The following is a 17,916-nucleotide window of genomic DNA, read 5'->3' as shown; positions in this document are numbered from 1 at the left end:
CATCAGCAAGTAGAATACCATTTGCTTTTTTGGGTAAATTACATCAAGTTGGTATTTGCCTTGTATGCCTTCCGCAAAAATGATTTTATTTATTTAGATTAGTGATTGTTGATCTACATAATAATTTTAGTCAGCAACAGTGGTAGCATCTTCCAAGAAGTTACAGAACTCTTCATACAGGTGATTTTGGTGGAAAATATACTATTCAAAAAAGTACTTTTAAGCCATAGTATGAGGAGGTAATAAAAAGATGCTCAACAGTAATTATTTTACGTGATTTTCTGCAGAAATCTGACCAATGATTTTGATTTTAACATGAAAAACTATATTGCTTAAGCTGTAGGCAGATATAAGCAACATTTACAACACGCGGATCTATTAGGTCCATGGATCAAATGACAGACTATTTTTATTTAGTACAGCCCTATTTACAAGGATGGATTTTGAGTCCAGGATTATCTCTAGCATCAAATTGTCAGTTGAAGTGAGTTTAGACGAACAATTATTTATTTATTTATTTAGCAGTTTATTTCCAACAGGCAAAGCCCAGTTACAGAAAAATCTACAATTAATGTTTTGAAAGTGTGAGAATTTATTTGATTATTGACCAACTTCCATAAGAATGTTACAAAATTAATTGTTCTCCTCATGGCCAGAGATTGCAGATTAAATCTACCTAACATCAGATCATGATCATGTCCCCTAACAGGATATATTCCATCTTCATGAAGCATAAGAAACTTTAAAACCCTTCTCTGAACACTCTCGATGTAAAGGACATAACCTGTAAATCTTTAAAAGTATTATTGTTAAAAGATAATAAAAATAAACTAATAATTTCTTTCTCAAGACTTAAGCTTGTCCTCTGTATTTTCTTCTTTATTTTTGTGTACAAAAATAAAAACCTGGTAAGCCAATATCTAATAAAATGTCATTTTGGTACTTCAAAATAGGTCCTAGCAGTGGAGAAGCATACAATTAGACAAGGTAGACACTGTCTGCCCAAAATTATCCAGTTATTTGTCATTAATTTGTTGAATTGAATTAAAAAAAAAAATTAACACAGAATATAATCACTCTCCTTACTATTATTATATAGTATCTAAACAGCTATATCTAAGACACGCCAACCTGACACACTAATTAAGAATAAAAATGCTGGGCTGACACCCAATTAATGTATACGATCCCCAGGAAGACACATTTATATTTGTCTTCCAAAATTTGGAGCATCTAATTGGTTGGCCGCAATACATCTTCAGTTTTGTCTTGATAAATCTGCATTTAATAATTAGTATTGTTATTTTTGGGTGTATAGAAAAGGTTTTTTTAGTGGTTATTTATGAATGACTGTTCAAAATTGGCAATTAAAAGAGAGAAAGAAAGAAAATGTGCTATATTACGTAAGACAACAAAATCTTGTGTACAAGCATCCTAAAAACTAAAAAATTCCAAATTCAGTTTAAATTTCAAATTTCAAACAAACATAACATCTAAAACACTTTACCATAAAATTTACACACATTACCAAAATTAATCATAACAAAACAGATTAAGAAAAAAAAAGCATCTTTTTGATAAATTTCATTAAAAAATAAGTAAAGCTGTCAATAAAACAGAATTTAGAGGAAGTAAATTAAATTATTTAACAGGAAACAAAACTAAAACACTAAAATGATGTCAGAGCACAGGTTAAAAGGTATCATTAAAAAAATCGTCAAGGCTATAATATGCCCTGGATAATAAAAGTGATTTTAACTCCTTTTTGAATCTCTTAACTTCTAAAATTTGTCTGATACATAGAGGAACATGGTTGTAAATTTTTTTGCTAAGGTATATAAGTGAGTTCTTGGTGAGGGAGGATGTAGGGATTGGTAAGGGAAAAAATCGTTAACCTGGCGAGACATATGACCAGTGTTAGAGGGAGGTTTAGGACATTTATGAATAAGAGTAGCTGTTTCTAAGATAAAAAGAGAAAAAAGAGTTGGGATTTTTTGAGATATAAAGAGAGGTTTACAAAAATCTCTTAACCCAGCGGAACATAGGTATCTAACTGCCTTTTTTTGAATCACAAAAATTATGTTTAATAATCCCTTGTTGCTTAAACCCCAAAAAGGCAAGCCATAACGAAGGTGGGACTCAATAAGAGAAAAGTACACTGAATGTGCAACTAACCCTCCCAGCTCATGCCCCACCATTCTTACTGCAAAGCATCCAGAGGATAATTTTGATGCAAGATTTATGATATGATCTTCGAAGCGATGGAGACCATCAACGGTAATACCAAGGAACTTACAGCTTTCTTTGTTTTGCAAGGGGAAGTTTTCACTAAACATAAGGCCCTGAATGTCACACTTAAATCCCATAATAAAGGTTTTGCCTACATTAAATACAAGCCTGTTTGCAGCACACCACTCTGATAAAATCTTAAGATCGTTAAAAACCTGGGCTCTAACATTATCAGAATCTCTATGATTCCATAAAATGGTGGTATCATCAGCAAACTGAACCACTTTGCCCTGCAGTTTTAATGAACCCAAATCATTTACATAGAGCAAAAATAATAGTGGTCCTAACACTGAACCCTGAGGTACTCCAGTTTTAAGGGATCTGGAATCGGATAAACATCCAGATACTGTAACTCTTTGGGTACGATTAGACAGATAGGATTCCAGCCATTGCAATGCCACACCTCTAAAGCCATAATTATTGAGCTTAGACAGCAGTCTTCCATGATCTACACAATCAAATGCCTTGGATAAATCGCAAAACACTGCCGCCGCAGACTCTCCAGAATTTAAGGACACATAGACACTCTCCAAAAAGCCAAAAACAGTGTCATGAGTCCCTTTTCCCATTTGAAATCCAAACTGATTTGCAGATAAAATGCAATTATGTTGCAAAAAAGATAAAATTCTGATTTTTGCAAGTCTTTCAACTATCTTGGAGAGGGTAGATAATATAGAAATTGGACAGAAATTACAAGGCTCACTCAAATCTCCACCCTTATAAAGAGGGATAACCACTGCCTCCTTCAAACATGCTGGAAAGATGCCATTATGAAAGGAATTGTTTATGGCAGAAGCTAAGGCATTCAATGCTGAGTCAGGCAAAAGGAGTAGTAATTTTGATGATATTCCATCAGCTCCAGCTGATTTATGGTTTTTTAAGCTTTTAATTGCATCTCTAACGTCAGTAAGGCTAACAGGATAAAAGAAAAAAGAATTTTAAACTGACACTTGTTGACTATAATGCAGAGGATCAATATTAGTATTCACATCCTTGAGCAATAAATGAGGAATATTACAGTAATAATCATTTAAACTATTTGGTCTTACTTCTGGTTCTGAAACTTTCTTGTGAGAATACCTGAAGTCATTTATAATTGACCAACATTCTCTCTGCCTATTTGAGGACATATTCAAGAGGTCACTATAATATTTAACCTTAGCTGCTTTTATCCTCTTTCTATATAGACTACGATATTTCTGATGATAAAGAATAATGTTTGCATTAGTTGTAAACTTGCACAACTTAGCCAAAAAATGGAGGTTTTTAGCTGAAGTTCTGAGGCCTGCTGTGACCCATGGTTTTCTATTTTTCATTTTAAGGCTCTTTTTAGGAAAACACTGATTGATCTTGTCACATAGCACATGAAATAACAAAGTAAACGGGTCAGGATCCATTTCAACTGCATTGGAATTAACCAAAGCTGTAGTAGAAGAAAAAGCATTAAAATTTGCTCTGCTGAAAATTCTTCCTATATAATGAGATGAAGGAAATACAGTGTTGCATGGAATCCTAGCGAGAATGGCTTCATGGTCAGAAATACCAGATGAGAGTACTCTACATGACACATCATTTAAATTTGTACACAAATAATCAATAGTAGTTGCAGATGAGGATGTTATACATGTGGGTGAAAGAACATGCATCTTCAAGTCATAAGATTCCAATATACTTAAAGGGATGTATGATATGATGGCAAGCTTACATCAGTGAAGTTAATATCATTGTTGTATTTTAGTTGTGCTTTTATTTGTCCATAATTAATTTTAAAATAGTGGATATTTATGGAGTTATGGTTATACCTATGTTGTGTGTTTTTATAAATAGTATTTAATTTTATCTATTTATGCTAGTAGTAATTATTTTTTCTTTTTTATATCACTACATAATTTTTCTCTTTGAGTTAATATTTCATGCGCTTTCATTCTCTATTTGATTAAAGTGAATAATATTGAATACAAATTTTTTTCTAACTAAAGATTTTCAATGTTTGTCTACCTAAAAAAAGGGGACGCTTCGCCACTGGGTCCTAGGTGTTTACACCAAAAAAAAAACTAACTTTAATCAACCATGTTTGGCAAGCATCAAATTCGCCTATCATATTTTAGTGCCCTGCCATTTACACCAAAAAAATAGTCCTCATGATGTCATTTGATCCAAGTATTAAATATTTGGTACCCCCATTGTAAACATAGCTATAATGTTTTCCTAATACTATAGCATAATATTTGATACTGTGCTTGTTGTTATTAAAAGAAATATTGGGATTAGAAGAAATTTTTTATACAAGGGTACAATTTTCATGTTTTTTTTTGGAATACTATTGGCAACTAGAAAGGATAACAGCAGCACTAATGTTTACTTGTGTAGTAATAAATTGTTTCCTAATTCAATGCCATTCAAAAATGGGACCACTCCCCCTTTTAATGTAAATACAAACAATAAGTTTATATAGATGAATTTTAAGTTTTTTTTTTTTGGTGAAGCCAAGTGGTTTTCCATATTTGATATGGATTAACCCTGAGTGTGCCATAAAAACTAGTGGATACTGACCCAGTAATGGGATTTATAGCATTGAAAACTATGCTTGGCATAAATGTTATTTAGGATGGCATTTTTGGGTAAAACGTTGATTACATAAATGTAAAAGTGAAATTTTGAATAAATCGAGCACAAAGAAAGTAGAGAATGCACTGGTTTAATGTTTAACTAGAAGGTGCAGCTTGTTATCAGAGAGAAACAACGGTCGCTGCTAACGGGTCTGGCATTAGAAGGCGGGAAACAACTTATCGAGCCTTATTTACTTAAGAAAAGCGTAATAGACGTCAAACTAGACGAGAAAAACCGCATTTTCGGGCAGTTTTCCCCGAATCTAAAGAGAAATTCGTTTCTAAAAGCAGATCTTCAACATGGCGGGTACTTACGTTAACACTGCCGAAAAGCTTACATTTATTTTCCTTTTTTTCGCACAGAACCTGCCGTTTTATAAACAAATAACATTCTTTTCGATAAATAAAGTTTCCAAATAGTCGAAATAACATTACCTACGTATTTTAACGAATAATCCACATGAGAATCACGTAAAATACGAAGACACAAAACACAGTTCACTTTTCACGTTCACGAAGTAGCTTCGTTCGATTCGACTGACTCGCGACGACTCCGTGATGGCGGACGTCGGACTGTCGCTTTTACATCGGACATGAAAATTTTTCAATATTACGGCCCTTTAGCCTTTAAAATTAAGGAAATACTGATAAAATTGCATTTTAAGTGATAATTTCTATGCAGTTTAGGCATAAAATGTACGTTTCCTTGGGTTTTATTGCGGATGCCCTCGGATTTAAATAATGGCTGCTACTGCCGCAAAGGTTTGCTAAACGTTTATTTAACGCGAAATTGCCCCGTTTGGGTCTGAATTGTTTGTTAAATTCCCGTTTTATGCGGTTAGCTTTTAATATTCTACGCTAAAACTAACAATTTCCTAAATTCCGGCTGTTTTTTTCGTTCCTGGTTCGTTGTGTCAATCAGAACTGGCAATTTCACAACTTTCGCAACGGTTGTCGGAAACCGGGTCCTATTTTGGTGTTTGCATACATGGCAATTCACAGGATTGTCCCACTAAATCGCTTCGGTCCAAGAAAACTCAATTTTAAACGGATTTACGCGGCGTTTTGTCTTGTTTTTTACTCTCGGTCAAGGTAAAAATCAAAATGCCGGAATTATTACGGCATATTGTGTATTTGGGGAAATGGGGTTTTAATTAGTCCCAATACGCCTGCGCACTGAGCTCTCGAGCCCACTTAAATATACAAACTATAATTTTATTAAATTAAATTATAATATTTTAGGGGTTGTCTGATGTACAGAACAGTTTAATTATTCCCTACGTCGTTCATTTTCCCTTACATTTCCTAACATTCCGATAATATTTCTAAAATTCCAGAAAAATTACACTCGGGAAGCATCGGGTTGGTTCGTATCGGGTCTTTGTAAGGCGTCTTAGCAACCGATGCTTTCACTCGTCAATCAAGTAGCAACCGAAAATGAGGAGCTACTTATTACTTATAGCATTTTCTATTTGTTCGGATATGTTCACTTATGTTATATGCTATTTAGTCCGGAACGGTTTATGGGTAATACCACAGAACACAAATATAGAGAAATGCGTGTTGCCTAATGAACAGACAGAAATTCCATTGACGTTGTTGACATAGACGGAGGCAACCATCTTGGGTGGCGTGTGGCGGGAAATTTAAGCCTGATCTATTGCGCAATATTTCAATTTGAAGAATTGCAGAAGTTGATGCGTTAACTGACGAGTGATGAGAGATATATTTAAATAGAATTTTATTTTATTTTAAAATTATTAAAATACGCTTATCAGTTTAGAAATACCCACATTTTATTAAAATTGTTAATTGTAATGTTAAATGGAATTTGTTCTTCATCTGATGTTTTAAAAAATTTAATTCAAAATCATGTTGATACAAACACTTTAGTGATGACAAGCCCTTATACTTATTTAAACCATAATGTTATCTATAATAGTAATAAGGCCCTTTATCGTACTTTTCATGAGAATAATATTAATCTGTGTGGGATTTTGGAGTCTAATCACGCCAGTAACTTTGGTTCAGACTTGGCATCATTATTACATGCACATATTTTCAAATATTTTAAAATTAATATTTCATCGAATAAATTGTCTTTGAATCATCAAATTAATGAGTCTGAACTAGTTACTGATCGTGAATTGGATTCTTCTTTTTTATAGACATGTCCACGAAAGTTGAATCTCATTCATGTTCATATTCTACTAGTAAAATTGAAATTAGCTCTTCGAAAAACTTAAGTATCTTTATTCTTAATATACAATCCCTAAGAAACAAGATGGATGAGCTTCATCTTTTGCTGGACACATGTAATTTTCCTGATATTGTACTTCTGACTGAGCACTGGTTGAGGCCTAGTGAATGTTTTTTAATATCTGATTATCTTCCTATATCAAATTTTTGTCGTCAACAATCTATACATGGAGGAACCATGATCTTGGCTAGGCAAACAATTGAAACGATTTTTTGTAATATTGATAAGTATGATAATCTTCTGTTAGAGAATGTTTTTGAATTCTCTCTTTCTTTTTGTAAGCGTTTTAATTTATATATTCTTTGTGTTTATAGGCCACCTACAGGAGATATTGCTATGTTTCTGGACAAACTTGATTCTATTTTATCCCAGTTGTCCCTACACTCTAAGGTTATATTGGCTGGTGACTTTAATATCAACTACACTGATGAAACCTTGCCACGTACTTCTCTTTTAAGTATTTTAAATTCTTATGACTTGAAAATGCACCTTCTTTCTCCCACACGAATAACTTCTTCATCTGCAACTACAATTGACTATTTCTGTACAAATTTTGATGACGTTTTATGCACAGTACTCCCATCTGGTATTTCCGACCATGAAGCTATTCTTGCTAAAATGCCATATAATACTGTATCATCTTCATCTCATTATATGGGAAGAATTTTCAGCAGGAGAAATTTCAATGCTTTTTCTGCTGCTACCGCTTCGGTAAATTGGAATGCACTTGAAACGGCTTCTGACCCACTTACTTTATTTTTTCAAGTTCTGTGTGATAAGATCAATCAGTGCTTTCCTAAAATGAGGCTTAAAACTAAGAAACGAAAACCATGGGTTACAAGAGGCCTTAGAATTTCTGCTAAAAACCTCCGTTTTTTGACCAAATTGTGCAAATATACCACAAATGAAAATATCCTTGTATATCATCAGAAATACCGTAGTCTGTACAGAAAGACTTTTTCTTTCATCCTGTCGAACTTACCGAAGTAAAAAATGAAATCAAACGCCTAAAAAACTATAAATCATCTGGAGCTGATGGGATATCTTCGAGGTTGTTACTCTTTTTGCCTGATTCAGCCTTAAATGCTTTAGTTTCTGCCATAAACAATTCTTTACATATTGGCATTTTTCCTTCATGTTTAAAGGAGGCAGTGGTTATCCCTCTTCATAAGGGTGGAGATTTGGATCAGCCTTGTAATTTCCGTCCCATTTCTATTTTGTCTACCCTCTCTAGGATAGTTGAAAAACTTGCAAAAAGCGGAATTTTGTCCTTTTTACATCATAATGGCATTTTGTCTGCAAATCAGTTTGGATTTCAAGCCGGTAAAGGGACTCATGATGCTGTTTTTAGCTTTTTGGAGAGCGTCTATGTGTCCTTGAATTCTGGAGAGTCATCGGCGGCAGTGTTTTGTGATCTATCCAAAGCATTTGACTGTGTGGATCATGGAATACCTTTATCTAAGCTCGATAAATATGGTTTTAGAGGCGTAGCGTTGCGATGGCTTGAGTCCTATCTATCAAATCGTACTCAGAAGGTTTCAGTGTCTGGGCGTTTGTCTGCTTCTAGATCCCTAAAATGCGGCGTTCCCCAGGGGTTCAGTGTTGGGACCACTGTTATTTTTACTGTATGTGGATGACTTGAGTTCATTGAAACTGCAGGGCAAGGTGGTTCAGTTTGCTGATGATACCACCATACTATGGAGCCATAAAAATTCTGACTATATTAAGACTTGTATCCTTGAAGACCTTCAGATTTCCCATGCGATGTTCAGGGTCTGATGTTTGACGAAAATTCCCTCTTGCAGAATAAAGAGTGCTGCAAGTTCCTAGGAATTACCATTGATGGTCGCCTTCGGTTTGAAGATCATATTTTACATTTAGCTGGGAAATTATCTTCTGGATGTTTCGCAGTAAGAATGGCAAAACAAGAGCTGGGAGGGGTGGTTGCACGTTCAGTGTACTTTTCACTTATTGAATCTCATATTCGGTATGGCTTGCCTTTTTGGGGTTTAACCAATAAGGGGCTACTTAACATTATCTTTGTTATTCAAAAAAAAGCAGTTAGATACCTGTGTTCTGCAAGTTAAGAGATTCTTGCAAACCCCTCTTCATTTCTGAAAAAATCCTAACTCTTTTTTCACTCTTTATCTTAGAAACAGCTGCTCTTATTCACAAAATTCCCAAACTACCCTCTGACACTGGCCATTTGACTCGTCGTGTAAATGATGTTCCCCTACCTATTCCTACGTCTTCCCTTACCAAAAACTCATTAATTTACATAAGTAAAAAAATTTACAATCATGTTCCTCTGTGTGTTAGACATATATCGGATGTTAAGAAATTTAAAAGAGAATTAAAGTCGCTTTTATTGGCTAAGGCATATTATAACCTGGATGACTTTTTTAATGATAGGTTTTAACCTTGGACATGTTGGAAAGTTTTCTTTTTTTCCTTTTTTCTTCTCTAGTTTTGTCAACAAGTTTACCTTTATTTAGTAATTGATTGTTTTATTTAGTTATCTTTAATTTAAAAAAGTTCAAAAAGTTTTGTCTTCTTGTGTTTAATTTTGTTCATTGTTTTGTCAATTTTTGAAATTGTATTTGTGTTTTGTTTTTTTAGCTTGTAGGATGCTTGTACACAAGATTATTCTTACGTAATATAGCACATTTTCTTTCTTTCTTTCTTTCTTTCTTTCTTAAATGCTGAAAAAAAAATATTGCATCTCAGACATCCCTCATCACTTTATTCAAGAATTAACGCATCAACTAAAATATTATTTGATTTAAATTTAGTTCTCAAGATATTTCTTATTTAGGACATTTAAAATATTTAGATATAGACACTTACCAAAAATTATAAATTGGCAGATGAATTAAAATAAATTTAACAAAGGGTTTTAAAACGCATAAAAATAGTTACAATATATTCTAAATTAAATACTGTAAACTGTAAGTATGATATTAATAAGACCCTTTATGTAAAAAATGGAATTGTGCCATGTATAAAGCGGGAAAAACTTTACCTGGGACTTAATAATGTTGGGGGTGCAGCAGTGGTTTTTTGCGATTTGGCAAAGGCCTTTGACTCTGTCTCACATGAAATTCTACTACAAAAATTGAAATTTTATGGATTTAGAGATTCTATACTAAATTGGATAAAGTCCTTTTTATCTAATAGGTGTCAGAGGGTGCGTTTCGGTGGAATTGACTCATGGAGGCCTTATTTTATAAAGGAAAATACATTGACTCTCCCTCCAATTTTTATTCTTGAGACTGCTTGCTTAATGTATAATAAATATTACTCTGTATTTAACTATGTTAACTTAAATAATACCAGGTCATCTTATATAACATAAATTTACCAATACCTACTTCTAGTTTGACACAAAATTCAATTTTTTACAAGAGCAAAAAAATATTTAATCATCTTCCCCAGTCATTACGGAAGATTCAAACATATAAACATTTTCGACAGCAGGTAAAAACTATCCTGCTTCATAAGGGCATTTTATAGCTTGGAGGAATACTTCACAGAGCATTTTTGAACTTAGTTATGTTTTAATATACACTATGTGATGTCTATTGTTTGAGTTTGAAACGTAAGTACTGTTTAAGCAATAATAATGGACATATTTTAGATTTTGATTTCTTACTTGTATATTTGTGTTGTGCTATTTATTATTTATTTATTTTGATGTTACACTAATATGTTTTAGATTAATGATTGATTGTCTCAGTTGTTGATTGTTTTCAAAAAGAAATATATATATATATGTATTTTTTTTACCACAGCTTTGTTAACAACCCCTTGGTGTTTTAGACGAATAAAGCTTTATTTGATTTGATAATTGCTACATTGAGCAGATTGAAAAGACTCAAAATAAATTTTTAAGGGTGGCTGGTTTTAGATAGTGGTTACAGGAGACAGGACTTACTATCAGTGGGTTAACCTGAACTTACCCACATTAGAGTCATTACTCGACTTATGTTTTATGCATAAGGGTTTAAATGCTACTATAGATTGTCCCGAGTTATTGTCTCTTTTTAAACTTAGGGTGCCTTCCAGATTGAATAGACAATCGAGAATATTTTCAGTCCCATTCTACCATACCAATTATGGTATTAATGAGCCAATTACACGGATGGCTCGAAGTGCTAATGGCCTGTCGAGACAGATAAGCTTTTTTGACTCTAAGATTACAACTTTTAAGGGGCAGTTAAAAAATATTATTTCATAGGGTCTTTAATTAATTAATTCATCTACACCTTTCATTATAGATAGATTGATAGCTTTGTATCTGTATATACAGGGAGGTCAAGTGATACCTCCTTAAAAAGGTCTTGCCATTCCCTATACAACGCTGCTTAGTTTTTAAAAATCGAGTAACTCGTTCAAGAAATATGGGCTCTTGAAAGTTGAACAGTAACGATATCACAGTGTTATGATATGTTACAGTGTAACGATATCATTAAAATTTATTGAGAGAGTGAGACTGAACCCAGAGTGAACATAGAACACATCTTTAAGTCGAAACACTAATTTAATCATTTCAAGTAAACAAACGATAAGGATGCGAGAAACAATTTTTTGCCTTTTAAATGAACTTGTCGTTTTTGCGGCAAATTCTTCTTTCACATTTAGTGAATAAAAATATCCGGCTTCTTTCTTCCCCTTTAAATTAGGTCAAGTAGTTTTGCTAAATACCTGTTTTGTGGTTAGAAAGTGTTTAACAATTGTTGAACCTTTAAATTTATCATCAATTATGGTGTACTCAATTGCAGAAAGAGGAGAGATTATTGAGCTTTTTTTTAAAAACAATGAGTGTGGAAATCGGGTCGCGGATTTATTTAATGAACGGCATCCTGAGAAACATCTCTCTGGGAAAATTGTTCGGGAATTGTGTTCGGTTGCAAAGTTTCGCGAAACAGGTTCAGTTCATAAAAAAAAAGGAATATTGAAAATGCATGAAGCTATGTAGACTGCAGTATTGGGGGAAGTTGCAATGGATAGTACGCTAAAAACAAGAAAATTGGCCATTGCAACAGGTGTGTCTCGAATAAGTGTCCAAAGGGTATTGAAAAAAATACAAGTTCCATCCCTATAAAATTCGCTTAGTGCAAGAATTGAATGAAGACGACTTTGATCGTCGCTTGCAGTTTTGCGAAGTTATGAGTGAGCGAGCGTTAAACAATAATAATTTCATATTTAATGTGTGTTTTTCGGACGAGTGTTTCTTGCTAATAGCGCATTTACACATTCGTACGAACGACGAGTCGAATCGCAAGGCGAGCGGTGAGGCAAATGTGTAGTCGGTTCACTCGTTATTCGCCTCGTTATTTGCCTTGTCGTTCGTAGCGATCGCGTCAAAAGCGGTTTTTTAGACACGAATCAAAGGAATCGTATCCACGAGGCGAACGTGTGTTTACACAATCGCTGTTCTGTTCGCAAAGAGTGCGTTTATTTTCAACACATTATATTGTTTTCAGTTAGTAGTAGTTAGTAAAAATGGAGTGGAGTAATGCTGAAGTGTTTAAGTTTCTGGAACTGTACCAACCTGTGAACCGGCTATTTGGAATCCGAAGCATCCATTGCATAAAAACAAGAAAAAAGTGTACGATGCATGGACTCGAATATCGTCCAGTTTGCATGTATCTATTAATGAGTTGAAGGCAAAAAAAATCGTTAATGGCTACGTTTCGCAGTTCGGTTCCAGAACCAATATGGTTTGCTTACCAAAAAATGGCGGAATTTTTGGCGCCTGTGTATGACTGTGCGCAGACTACAAGTACCTTGGACGCTGATAATGTAAGTAATTTGTTTTATTATATTAGTAATAAAAATTATAATAAAACAAGATTGTTGTTCACTTTATATTTCTATTTGTGACTTAACTAATCGTATTCTTGAAAGCGATGTTTATTGCTTGACATACCGCTGTGACAATTTTGGATATTATCGAACTTGAAATCTTGAAAAAAAAATCGTAAAGCTACAGCTAGGCGGACTTTGGTAGGTATAGGTATTCTGCATTTAGTTTCTTTTTTTTCAATCATTGGTTTAATTTTACTCAATATATAATTAAAATCAGTTGGCGACATTCTGCAAAAGTTTGAGAATTCTCCAGAATCTTCACACATCATTTCTAGAAACATATTTTCCATACTTTGTCTGAAAAAAAACCTCTAATATAAAACTTAATTGGTAGTTAATACTTTGGCTGTAACTGAATAAATGAAAACAAACTGCACTATTATTTTCAGTTAATAAATGTCTAAATAGATTTACAAAATTGTTTATACTTACATAGATCTGATGTTGCGATGAATGGCTATCTTCCACCATCGTCTACGACGATGTCTTTTTTCAAGTTTTTCACGAATAATATGAAGATATCTATCGATACTTGCTAGATGCAGAGCACATGCTGTAACTACTTCTAAGTCATCCATCATACATTTGCTTCTACGCACTAAATTTTCGCACTTCGCAGCGAATGTGGAAACGGTCATTTCGCGTTGGGGATCTGATGTGCGAATCTGGTGGCGAATATCGATGAGTTGCGAGGCGAAACACGAATGCGAACGTGTAAATGCGATATAAATGGTTTAGTAAATCGCCACAATTGCCGTTATTCGGCTGACAACAATTAATACAACAGAAGTTGTATAGAGGCTGGAAGGACTGGTATTTTTGGAAATCCCATTGTGGAAATTTAACAGGCGATATGTACTTAGATTTGTTATAAAGTGCCATCGACCCAGCTCTAATAGATATCATAGAAGAGGACCGCGCATACAATGATTTTCCAACAAGACGGAGCTCCTCCACATTTCTCACTAAATATACGCAACTATTTAAATGACAGATTTCCAGGACGCTGGATAGGACGAGGGGGCGCAATTAAGTGGTCCTTTAGATTTTTTCTTGTGGGGACACATAAAATCCGTAGTTTCCAAAACTCCACCCGCTACATTAGAATAGTTGCGAAGAAGAATTATTTACGTATGTCGCGATTAAGTGACACCGCAAATGCTTCTAAACGTTCGGCAACGGTTTGAAGATAATTTGAATCACTGTATGAACGTTGCCGGACAGCACTTCGAGCATTTACTTGATTAACATGGTAAGCATTAAATCGCTTTTTGCATTTTTCGTGACACATTATTGTTTAACTTTCAAGAGCCCATATTTCTTGAACGAGTGACTCGGAATGACAAGATTCTTTTAAAGAGATACCACTTGACCCCCGTCCCATTTGAAAACAAATTAGGGGATGTCACCCCCGCTTAGAGGGTTGAGTTTTTTGAAATGGTTTTTATGTCAAAAGTTGTCCCCCTGACATACTTGACGTATTTTTGGATTTTGTCGAAAAGTTTTTTCCCACCCTGTAATGCCTTGCGGTACGTTTTCGATGGGCCACCCTGTATATGTTGGGTATTATTTTTGATAATACTTTGTCTTTTTTAGCCCACATAAACAAAAAAATTGCCACTGCTTATATGCGCTTAAAATATTTAAATAATCTAAAGCGTCACTTACCGAGTGAAACCAAGCATTTTTTGTGCAACTCTTTAATATTATCATTGTTTAATTATTGTAATGTAATCTACAATGATGCAATTACTTCGGCAGTCTCATCTTCTATTCAAAAAGTGCAGAATTCCTGTATGCGTTTTTCCTTTAATATTTGCTACAGAAGTCATATTACCCCATATCTTAACAATCATTTTATTCTTTCATTTATTCTTTCAATGTCAAATAGACGCAAATATCACATGTACTCTTTCATATACAGAATTTTAAAGTCGGGAAACCCACCATATCTAAGAAAACTCTTCAATGTGCATGAACACAACCATAATACCAGACGGTTTAATATTTTTAGGGTTCCTCAGCATACAACAGGAGCTTTTCAAAAATCATTTAGTTACGTTGCAGTTCATTTGTGGAACAATTTGCCTCATTGTGTTAAAGATTATTCTCTTTATAAGTATAAGAAGTACATAAGAAATATGCTTATGCAGTATGATGCCTAACAATTAAATATGTATTGAAATGAATGTCAATAGGACTTTTTTCCAGTCTCTTTTCATTCAGGTTGTGTCATATTCATGTAGCTGTACTGGGTCAAGTCTTCACTTTTTTGTTGCTTTTTCTTGAGGATGTATCACTTAAAAGTGCCTCTTGCAGAGGTACTTTTGAGAAACGGTTTTTATAATCGTGATGCATTCCTATTTGCTAACTTTACTTACATCATAAGTACAACTGTTTTGTAATTTTTGATATTGGCAAATAAACGTTTTGAATTGAATTGAATATGTTTGTATGGGTATGCTATGTAACACTTTTGTAAATGGATTCCGTAAATAAAAATAAAACAACCAGATACTATTTTTGACCTTTATTGAAAAAAAACACACTGTAAAAATTATTTAACATATAGTAACATAATACCCAAAAGTTCGATAATGGCAAATAACTATATTAGGCGAGAGAAAAGAGTTTTATATGGGATACTAAACTCTACTACTACTGCGAATACTGTTGAAAATATCGTCGTGTTAAATAAATTATAAATACTTTAATTATTATAGTCAGTCATTGGAAACAATATTAATATATTTAGAGAGCAAGAAATGCAAAATTTAATACTTAAAGAAAAATGTTTTTTGTGATACAGTGAACTTAGAAAATTCGTTTAAATACTTTAGAAAGTCGTAGGTAACAATTGATTCAATAAAAAAAAACTGGGGTTGGTGTGCAATTAGTAAAATTGTTCGCTAACATAGACTATTTGAATTCAGTTTCTAAAACCCCTGATTGTAATAAAATACTTCAAAAAACACTAACAAGGTAATCCAAGATGAATACAAGTAATAAATTTTCGATTATTGTAAATATTATTGTTCATTTTTTACAAATATTGTCTTAATATGTATTATATATCATGTAACCTGCTTAAGATTAAGTTTTCTCTTAAATACTCCAGAGCGAATTATAATAGGGTTTACGTTGTATTTTTGGCACGTGTGACCCAGTAAGCTTTTAAGGTGTACATATTTGAAAATTCTAATAGCTCTGTAACAAAATATCACAAAAAATCAAGAAACAAATCACTTTTAGTACCTAACTACACCTACATATCCGATTCGAAAATATAAACCTACGCTTTTAATATTATTGTTACCACATTATTATCAAAAAGTGATGTTTTATTATCATCTATACATCAAGTAAACATCTTAACTAAGAGTATATTATTGACTTAACTTTAACGGTTTTTTTTTAGTTTTTTTTAAATTATTTTTACCTTCACAGAAAAAAAATCACATATAACACCTTTGAACAACTCATATCGCTGCAAAAAGTTATCACTTCGATAATTAACATTATTATTATTATTATTTATAAGATTACCTATAGAATATAACTATTACGGCCCCTTTTATGATATGTATCAGGTTTCGATGAGTTTTTAACAAGCACAACGCTTGCAAATCCTAAGCGTAATTAATTATATAAAATGCACCCGAAAAATGGTGAATGCATCACTTGAGATCTCACTATGCAGGGTGTTCTAGGATAATAACTCAAGGGTCAGGAAGAAATGTATAGGGTAAGTCCGGGATAGACGCCCCATCGGGAGAGATGGCCACGGCTCGTGGTTCGCATATATTCCGCTAGAGGCGCGTTGTTTTAGTGTGTAACGATTGGGTTTTCAATGACCACGTGTAGTTGATGTCGAAAGTCAGTGCCGGTAATAACATCGCCGAAATTGTTTACGTATATTTTTTTTAAGGTATGTTAATATTTATTTTGTAGTGTATAATATTTTGTGAATATTTATTTTTTGTAAGCGTTTTCAAAATTTTAGAAGGTATTTGTATAATAGCATGTCAAAGAGACTATTTAAACTTATTTATACCGTAGTCGCAAACTATGGGGTGGGGCATCTATCCCAGATGCCCCATTGAAATTTTTAAAGAGTATGTTTTAAACATTGTATGCCTTTTTTGCAGAATGCCTACCGAATACAAGCGCAAATGCTCAGAAAGGGCTCGTTGGACCAAAGAGGAGTTGGTTGCGGCTTTACAGGCTATTGAAAGTGGTGAAATGGGTATCAATCAAGCCTCTCGAAACTTTGAAATTCCCTCAAGAACATTGCGCCGCCGACGGGCAAATAATAATACCGAAAAAAAAGGCCTAGGACCATCTTCAATACTAGGCAAGCACAATGAGGAAAAGTTGGTATTGCATATTAAAAAAATTCAGTCAAGGGGTTTTGCACCTACACGTGATGATGTAAGACATATTGCTTACAAATTTGCCACAGCCCTTGGTATAGACCATAGATTTAACGTAGACAGTGAGAGAGCGGGTTATGACTGGCTCAATTCGTTTCTGAGGCGAAATAGTTCATTATCGGTTCATCATAGTTCAAAATCTGAAGGCGTGTCTGTTGCGTGGGAATGTCAAGACCACGTGTAACGGAGTACTTTGAACTTTTGGTTTCCATTTTGCAGGAAAATGATATCATGACTAAACCTGGGCACATATACAACATGGATGAATCTGGTTTGCAGCTCTGCAATAAAGCAACACAAGTTATTGCTACTAAAGGATCCAAACAGGTCTCTTCTATAACCTCGGGTGAAAAGGGTGAGACTATTACAGTGATTGCATGTTGTAATGCCGAAGGAACATTTTTACCGCCAGTTTTTTATTATGAAAGGAAAAAATAAAAAAGCCGAATATGAA

At 33.8% G+C, this 17,916-nt stretch overlaps 1 protein-coding gene across 13 annotated transcripts in view; it reads right to left on the bottom strand.

Annotated features, from left to right (window-relative positions):
* The window catches only part of LOC126733889 (bromodomain-containing protein 3-like), a 90,579-nt gene extending 84,497 nt beyond the window's left edge, over window positions 1–6,082 (bottom strand). For 4 of the 13 annotated variants that reach the window (XM_050437334.1, XM_050437335.1, XM_050437331.1 and 1 more), the window contains exon 1: window positions 5,334–5,756. The gene's annotated coding sequence lies outside the window, so the exon portion shown is untranslated. The other 9 variants (XM_050437323.1, XM_050437333.1, XM_050437324.1 and 6 more) reach the window with 5 other exon arrangements.
* Between the last annotated feature and the right edge of the window lie 11,834 nt (window positions 6,083–17,916).

Source organism: Anthonomus grandis, chromosome 3, assembly GCF_022605725.1.
Source record: "Anthonomus grandis grandis chromosome 3, icAntGran1.3, whole genome shotgun sequence".
In the NCBI taxonomy this organism is placed as follows: Eukaryota; Metazoa; Arthropoda; class Insecta; order Coleoptera; family Curculionidae; genus Anthonomus; species Anthonomus grandis.
Note: the sequence above shows the minus strand (reverse complement) of the source record. Positions and strands in the feature narration are given on the sequence as shown.